This window comes from Corylus avellana, chromosome 2 (genome assembly GCF_965113065.1).
Source record: "Corylus avellana chromosome 2, dhCorAvel1.hap1.2, whole genome shotgun sequence".
In the NCBI taxonomy this organism is placed as follows: Eukaryota; Viridiplantae; Streptophyta; class Magnoliopsida; order Fagales; family Betulaceae; genus Corylus; species Corylus avellana.
In genome coordinates this window covers 10,892,417-10,901,647 of record NC_142491.1, presented here as the reverse complement: position 1 = coordinate 10,901,647, position 9,231 = coordinate 10,892,417, and positions in this window count along the sequence as shown.

The window sequence follows — 9,231 nt, the reverse complement described above, 5'->3', positions numbered from 1 at the left end:
GTGAGACACTTTACACACACTTTGTCTCAGTTTTATTTTATTTTAATTTTTTGTGAAAAGAAAAAAAAAATTGTCCCAGTTTATTTTATTTTTATTTTTCTTGTTTGTAAAAAGAAAAAAAAATATATGCATAATCATGTTTGTCTTAAAATTTTGGTTGATGTTAAAAATTGTAATTTGATTTCATTGGTGAGCTTAAAATTTTGAACACATGATCTGATAATTGAGTTTTTCAGTTTGGTTACTTGCTTAAGACAGTTGAGAACTCACATGTTTGATATGATCTTATACAAGCACATTAGCACATAATTTGTGATGTATGACATGAAGTTTGATGTGTGTTTCTCTATGTTTTGGGTGAAATTGCATGATTTATTAGATGGATACTTTGGCACATATATATATATGTGTGTGTGAGAAAAAGAAAAAGAAAAAGAAAAATATGATCATTGATAAGCTTTTTACTAAGTAATTGGACCTCTTGCCTCAAAGTATTGAGTGTTCACATCAAAAGGTGAAGAATTCTAATTTGTTTTAATATCATGGTTAGTTTGATTTCGTAACCTTTTTGACTCGAGTTAGTAAGTCCTAAGGGTGTCTCTACACCTAATGCCCTAAAACCATCAGGTTTAGAAGTCATTGACTTAACACTCATTACATGGTTCAATTAGAAAGCTTAAGGGAACCAAACATTGTACAGCCTGACGAAGAAGAAGAAGAAATAAAAATTATATATATATATATATATATATATATATATATATATATATATATATATATATATGCCATTGTTGTTCATTCTAATAGGGATTTCAGTGAACTTTGAGATATTGAGACATTGCACATTGGAAATAATTGGAAACTTCATATTTATGTGCTAGTTCACTTTACACTGTTTCGAACTTGTGATGCCTTAGCATGTCTTTTGTAAGTGATTAAATTTTAAAATTTCAATTCATTGTGAAAGTAGAGTTTATCTTTTTAAGCTTGCTAATAAATGAGAATCATGGTTTTGAGTGATACCTTAATTTTTGGATAACATGAACTCTAGCATGATGTTTGTGGGTAACATTCCTAAAAAACCTCACGAGACTTTACTCATTCTCTAGGGAATTCCTAAGAGTTTAAAAAGCTTGTTGCATATGCTAAATGCAATTGTACATCCCACAAAAGATGAATTTATCTATTTATTTTCTGTGTTTCCAGTTAGTTTTTAGTTTCGTATTGCTAAGGGACTAGCAATATGTAAGTTTAGGGGTGTGTTAAGTGCCAAAATATTCATATTTTAGTCCTTAAACTTATATATGTTAATTCCTTAGTGTTGTTAGTTTATGCCATTTTATTACTTTTCTGTATTTTTTGTGTCTTTGTTGGCCTTTGGAAGAAAATGATGAAAACATAGAAGTATTGAGCTTAAATAGCAAATTTGGGAAAAGCTGAAGTCTCTGGTAGTGCGATCGATTGCAGGAGACCTGCGATCGAGCGCACTACAAGCAAGAGGACCAGACGAGCGCAAGGCGTGCGCTCGTGCGCGCTAGCAACAGCCTTGATCACATCTGCGATTGAGTGCCTAACACATACGATCGATCACAGTCCTGTGATCAAGCACACACGGGCAGCGATCGAGTGCTCCCGTGCGCTGGAGATTAATGTGCTGCAACCAGAATGCCATTTCCTTCCATATTAGAGTATTCCAAGTCCTACCTATAATAGGATTAAACGCTATGAATTTTCTAGGTTTACTAGCGTAATAAGGACTTCTAAAGGCCTATAAATAGGCCTCTTAGCTTCTAGGAAAAAGGTGTGGAGGAAGAGGCAGAAGCTCTGGAAATGAATTGAAGGCTAGATCAAGAAGAGTTTTAGTTTTTCTTCTCTTCCACCTTTTATTTTTGTTATGTAGTTTATATTTTAATTAGGGCTAGATTGAAGCCCTAATCATGTCTATCTATGATTTCAATATTGGCGCCTTTATTACAATTATATTTTGGTGTATTTAACTTGATTAATTCCTGTTATCTTGAATTCCTCATATGTACGTGAATGCCCAACATATGCATGTGATATGGACTAGTTAATTAAATCAATTTGGATGATCGAGTCTTGGGTTTAATAAGAGCAATAAAAGAAATTCACACCGGGTTCTTGGGTTAATCAACATGGGGAACCAGGAATAGACGCCTATGCTCTAGGCCTCATGTGTTTGTAGATTTTCACAGATTTATGCTTTCTTAAAGAATAACTTAGTAGACACCCATGCTAAATCATTTCAGAAAGAAAAGAATTAGAGTAGACACACATGCCTAATTCGTTGCTTAGGAAAATCAATAGCTTAAAGAGTAGACACACATGCCCTTAGGTTTGCAAGCATTAAATATACCGGTATGATTGACGCATTGGCATATTGTTATTTTAATTAGTCTGATTAGTGGTGGATATCAAAACCCTAATCCTTTTTAGTTGTAGTTTATCTTTTATTTTATTTCTTTATTTTAATTCAAACGTGACAATTGAATTTTATCTGTTTGATTAAATAGGAAATTACTTCTAAACATAATTTACCAATCCTCGTGGGAATGATCTCGTATTTGCGTGCTATATTATCGTTTGATCTTATGCACTTGCGAGTAAAATGTATCAAATATTTGCCTATTAATTTATGTGGGTATTTGGCACAACAAGTTTTTGGCGCCGTTGCCGGGAATTGTGTTAAATTATGTCTAGAAATTTTTTCCTTTAGTTTAATTTAATTTATTTATTTTTTCTCTGTTTTGTTTAGTTTTTAATTTTGTTTGTTTTATGTTTCTGTTTATTTTTGTTTAATTTTTATGTTTGTTTTTTCATTTCTGTTTCTGTCCGGAAATCTGATTTAATTTGCGCTAGTGCGATCAAGCGCACTGCTGCCTGTGAGCCTTATATGCTTATGTTTTGCGACAGTATGCTCGAGCGCCCATTCCAGGGAGATCGAGCGCAAGTGCACTGCAATCGAGCGCACAGCTAGACAGTAGTATTGAAGCTGCTGATTTCAATTTTGCTTTTATTTTTATTATTTTTATTATTTTTTGTTTTTGTTTTTGTTTTCTGTTTTCTTTTACTTTGCCTATTGTTTTGTGTTTCTGTTTTTAAAGTCTGTTAGTTTTTATTATTATTATTATTATTTTGTGGTTTTAATTTTTCTCTATTTTTGTCCACAACTTTGAGCTACCATGCGGCAATGCGATTGAGCACACCTCTATCTAGCAGTACTGAAGCTGTTGTACAGTCTGGCTAAAGACGTTAAACTTAGCGCTCCTGGGAGGCACTCCATAGTTTATCTTGTAATTTTTCTATTTGTTTTTCAATTTATTTTTGTCTTTAGTTTTATTTTTGTTTCCTTTTTTATTTGTTTAGTGTTTTATTTTGTAGGGACAAGTGTGCTTCAATTCATGTTTGGGGGTGTGCTATTCCAGACAATTTCGTCCATATCCTAGGTAAATTCTTTTCATGTTATAGACAGATTAGGGACAATGTGTAATTTAAGTTTGGGGGTATGGGAGACACTTTACACACACTTTGTCCCAGTTTTATTTTATTTTAATTTTTTGTGAAAAGAAAAAAAAAATTGTCCCAGTTTATTTTATTTTTATTTTTGTAGTTTGTGAGAAGAAAAAAAAAAATATGCATAATCATGTTTGTCTTAAAATTTTGGTTGATGTTAAAAATTGTAATTTGATTTCATTGGTGAGCTTAAAATTTTGAACATATGATCTGATAATTGAGTTTTTCAATGTGGTTACTTGTTTAGGACAGTTGAAAACTCACATGTTTGATCTGATCTTACACAAGCACATTAGCACATAATTTGTGGGGTATGACATGAAGTTTGATGTGTGTGTTTCTATGTCTTGGGTAAAATTGGATGATTTATTAGATGGATACTTTGGCATATATATATATATATATATATATATATATATATATGTGTGTGTGTGTGTGTGTGTGTGTGTGTGTGTGTGTGAGAAAAAGAAAAAGAAAAAGAAAAAATATGATCATTGATAAGCTTTTCACTAAGTAACTGGACCTCTTGCCTCAAAGCATTGAGTGTTCACGTCAAAAGGTGAAGAATTTTAATTTGTTTAATATCATGGTTAGTTTGGTTTCGTAGCCTTTTTTATTCGAGTTAGTAAGTCCTAGGGGTGTCTCTACACCTAATGCCTTAAAACCATCTGGTTTGGGAGTCATTGACTTAACACTCGTTATATGATTCAATTAGAAAGTTTATGGGAACCAAGCATTGCACAACCTGACGAAGAAGAAGAAGAAATAAAAATTAATATATATATATGCCTTTGTTGTACATTCTAATAGGGATTTCAATAAACTTTGAGATATTTTGCACATTGGAAATAATTGGAAACTTCATACTTATGTGCTAGTTCACTTTACACTGTTTTGAACTTGTGATGTCTTAGCATGCCTTTTGTAAGTGATTAAATTTTAAAATTTCAATTCATTGTGAAGATAGAGTTTATCTTTTTAAGCTTGCTAAAAAATGAGAATCATGGTTTTGAGTGATAACTTAATTTTTGGATAACATGAACTCTTGCATGATGTTTGTGGGTAACATTCCTAAAAAACGTCACGAGACTTCACTCGTCCTCTAGGGAATTCCTCGGAGTTTAAAAGCTTGTTGCATATGCTAAATGCAATTGTACATCCCACAAAAGATAAATTTATCTTTTTATTTTCTATTTTTCTATTTAGTTTTTAGTTTCGTATTGCTAAGGGACTAGCAATATGTAAGTTTAGGGGTGTGTTAAGTGCCAAAATATTCATATTTTAGTCCTTAAACTTATATATGTTAATTCCTTAGTGTTGTTAGTTTATGCCATTTTATTCATTTTCTGTATTTTTTGTGTCTTTGTTGGCCTTTGCAAGAAAATGAAGAAAACATGGAAGTATTGAGCTTAAATTACAAATTTGGGAAAAGCTGAAGTCTCTGGTAGTGCGATCGATCGCAGGAGACTTGCGATCGAGCGTACTACAAGCAAGAGGACCAGACGTGCGCAAGGCGTGCGCTCATGCGCCCAAGCAACAACCTCGATCGCATCTGCGATTGAGCGCCTAACACATAAGATCGATCGCAGTCCTGCGATCAAGCGCACATGGGCTGCGATCGATTGCTCCCGTGTACTGAAGAACAATGTGCTGCAACCAAAATGCCTTTTCCTTCCATATTAGAGTATTTCAAGTCCCACTTGTAATAGGATTAAATGCTACGAATTTTTTAGGTTTACTAGTGTAATAAGGACTTCTAAAGGCTTATAAATAGGCCTCTTAGCTTCTAGGAAAAGGGTGTGGAGAAAGAGGCACAAGCTCTGGAAAGGAACTGAAGGCTAGATCAAGAGGAGTTTGAGTTTTTCTTCTCTTCCACCTTTTATTTTTGTTGTGTAGTTTATATTTTAATTAGGGCTAGATTGAAGCCCTAATCATGTCTATTTATGATTTCAATATTGGGGCCTTGCTACAATTATATTTTGATGTATTTAACTTGATTAATTCCTGTTATCTTGAATTCCTCATACCTATGTGATTGGCCAACATATGCATATGATATTGACTAGTTAATTAAATCAATTTGGATAATCGAGTCCTGGGTTTAATAAGAGTAACAAAAGAAATCCACACCGTGTTCTTGGGTTAATCAACATTGGGAATCGGGAGTAGACACCCATACCCTAGGCCTTATGTGTTTGTCGACTTCCTCAAATTTATGCTTGCTTAAAGAACAACTTAGTAGACACCCATGCTAAATCCTTTAAGAAAGAAAAGAATTAGAGTAGACACCCATGCCTAATTCGTTGCTTAAGAAAATTAATAGCTTAAGGAGAAAACACCCATACCCTTAAGTTGGCAAACATTAAATACACCGATATGATTGGCGCATTGATATATTGTTATCTTAATTAATATGATTAGTGGTGGATATCAAAACCCTAATCATTTTTAGTTTTAGTTTATCTTTTATTTTATTTCTTTATTTTAATTCAGTTGTTACAATTGAATTTTATCTGTTTGATTAAATAGGAAATTACATCTAAACATAATTTACCAATCCTCGTGGGAATGATCTCGTATTTGCCTGCTATACTATCGTTTAATCTTGTACACTTGCGAGTAAAACGTACCAAGTATTTGCCTAATAATTTAGGTGGGTATTTGGCACGACACCCAACCGGATGGACCCTTCCATTTGTCCACTTAGTTCCACTTCTTTTACGAGATGATACGCACTTTTCACCAAAAAAATACCTTTTGCCGTACATCACCAAATTTGCCTATCCGGTTGGTTGGTAGAGCTGATCGAGATAGTATTAATGGCGTTTTGCTCTTCCTTAGTAAACAGATTTGCCAGCAATTCTTTTTTCCACCATCCGGTATTAGGATCAATAAGCTCCCCCACCTTAGCGTCACTTGTCAAAAACCTGGGCAAACAATGGGTTGTGTATGTGGAAGGCTTTAGAATCCATATGTTCCCCCATATTTGAACATTCTGACCATTGCCAATCCGCCAACAAAGTCCTTCTTTGACAATATTTAGTGCACCTTGTATACTTCGCCATGCAAATGATGGTTTTTTTGCCTACATTAGCTTCAAATGTTGAATTGAGGGGATAATACTTAGCCTTTATGATCCGCAATGTGATGCTGTCCGGGGATGTGAGAAGCCTCCAACCTTACTTTGCCAACAAAGCCTTATTAAAACATACAAGATCCTGAAACCCTAAGCCTTATTTTCTTTTGGTGTCCCCATTGTACTCCAACTCATCCAATGAATACGAGATTCATTTTTTTGGTGTCCCCACCAAAAATTATACATCATCGAATTTATGTTGGAACATAAATAGCTCCCTTAAGCTTTCTAATTGACTCATGTGTCGAGCGTTAGTCTAATGACTCCCAAACCAGATGGCTGTAAGGCATTAGGTGTAAAAATACCTCTAAGGGCTTACTAACTCGAGTCAAATACAAAGCTAAACTAGCCATGCTATCAATCAAGCCAAAAGTAAGGTGAAATACAACACAAGCTTTAATTATCTTCTAGTTCACCTTTCCTACCTTTGACTAATTATGAGAATATCTCCAATATAAAACTTGAAACAATTAAAAGAAAAAAGAAGACATGTAAAATAAACAATTCATGTAAAAGATAATATATACATGTCGCGCTCAGGAGAGAAACACCAAAAGCCTAAGTTAATAGGCTTGGGTCCACTTATGTATAGTAAGTGTTCTTTTTCTCTTTTTCTCCTTTTCTGTATACTTTCTCAATATGTGACTCACAACAACACATAATATAACAATAATTAGCTTGATTTCAATATTCACATATTAAGGTTGGTAGGTGATGAAGAGGTGCTCTGGTTGGGCTGCTTGTAATCACCAAGTCAAGACTTGATAAACTTTGTTGTCGGCGCCATATTGTGTTGCAGATGTCTGATTAATCCACCAATTGCAGTGAGTACTGCACCCCTCGGAGTCATAAATATAATAGTAAATCGGAATATCGTTATGAATATTATTTATGTTGTTGTAGACCCACGTCAAATTACATACGAATCTTGTTGACCCCGAAATGTTGGGTCTAAAGTTGAAACTGTACGTCTGGTTTGTTTGGAGAATGTGGAAACCGAGGCTATCTTCGGATGAATGACAGTCAAACTTAAGATCAACCTTCATATCATTTCTTATTGACACGAACACTCGCTTTTTTTTTGAATAAGCTGCCTTCAACACCATTCTTAAACGATCCACTCATAAACATAATTATCAATAGCAAAGTTACATTTCTATTGGATGACATGATCATCTTCTTTATTTTTTATTGCTCTCCGCCACGCATGGTATATATAGTGGTGGAAACTATAAGCTAAAGACAGTAAAGTTAAAAATAAATAAATTGAAGTCGTCAACATATACTATTAATTTGAACCAAATGTTACCTAGTTTACTTACCAAATAGGTAATAACATTTATATTTGCTGATTTAATACATATCCCAATAACACAAATGCTCTTTCAAGCATTTATGTTGGTTGTTATATATCTTTAGACACCTTTAACTAACCATTTATCTATATCTAATGTGGCTTCTTCTTTTTATAGATGAGATAAGAAAATATAGAAGAAAAAAATATGAAAGATTGTTAATAGGAGGATCCCGCTCATATTTAATTCCATTATTAAGGGGAAGACCAAGTCAAGGAAAAATAGAGAAAAAATACAATTCAATTCCCCCTTCAACTATCACCACTTTTTAATTTACACCACCAAACATAAAAAAGTGGCATTAATGGATACGTCAAACTACCATCTCATATCAAACATTATTTAAACGGTAAAATTTATGGACAATTGTCATGTGCATTTGTCTTTCATCTCTAACACCCTCATTTCTACTTTTAAAATGCCATAATTATTGGTCATTAACTCATGTTGATTGTTTGTCAACTATGCTTGGTTGCATTATAAGAGAAATATGAGTGACTTCTAAATGGTTTCCACGCATTGTATAAATACTGGTAAAAACTATGGGCTAACTATAATAAAGTTAAAAACAAAAAACAAAAACACAAAAAAAAAAAAAAACTCGTGCCACTAAAGTCTGGCATTTTTCTCATAGGCTCCTATTAATTGCTAGCGTAACCAAGCAAATGCCAAGAAATTAAAAACTCCTAGCGTTTTAAACCTAGAATTCCTTGTAGTTAATTACAAAACGTTAGGAGTAGTTTCTATAGGGAGGTTTCCTTTCCTTTTCTTTTCTTCTAATTTTTTTTGTTTTTTTTTTTTGAAAAAACACCTTCAAACTTATATTTTCAACATTTGACCTTTTTGAATTACTATTTCATTGCAATTTATACTAGCTCTCCACTAGATTTTGACGTTAAAATATAAAGAAGGTTGTTGCATCCGTGATGCAAGTGTGCAAAATTTTGACTTAAAATGCCAAAATTGACTTTAATTCTATATAAAAAATAAATAAATAAATAAAAAACCAAAAAAGAAAATGTAGAAGTAATGGAATATAATTCAAGAATTGTGGAAAAAGAAGAGTTAGGAAGTATGGAATATACTTCAAGAAGTATCCAATTGGAGATAAGAAGTTAAGGGCTACCAAACTTCAATCTCTTTGAATACTCTTGGTTGATATTTTGAAAATATGAGAGGAAAGGAAATGAAAAATCTGAAAGATTA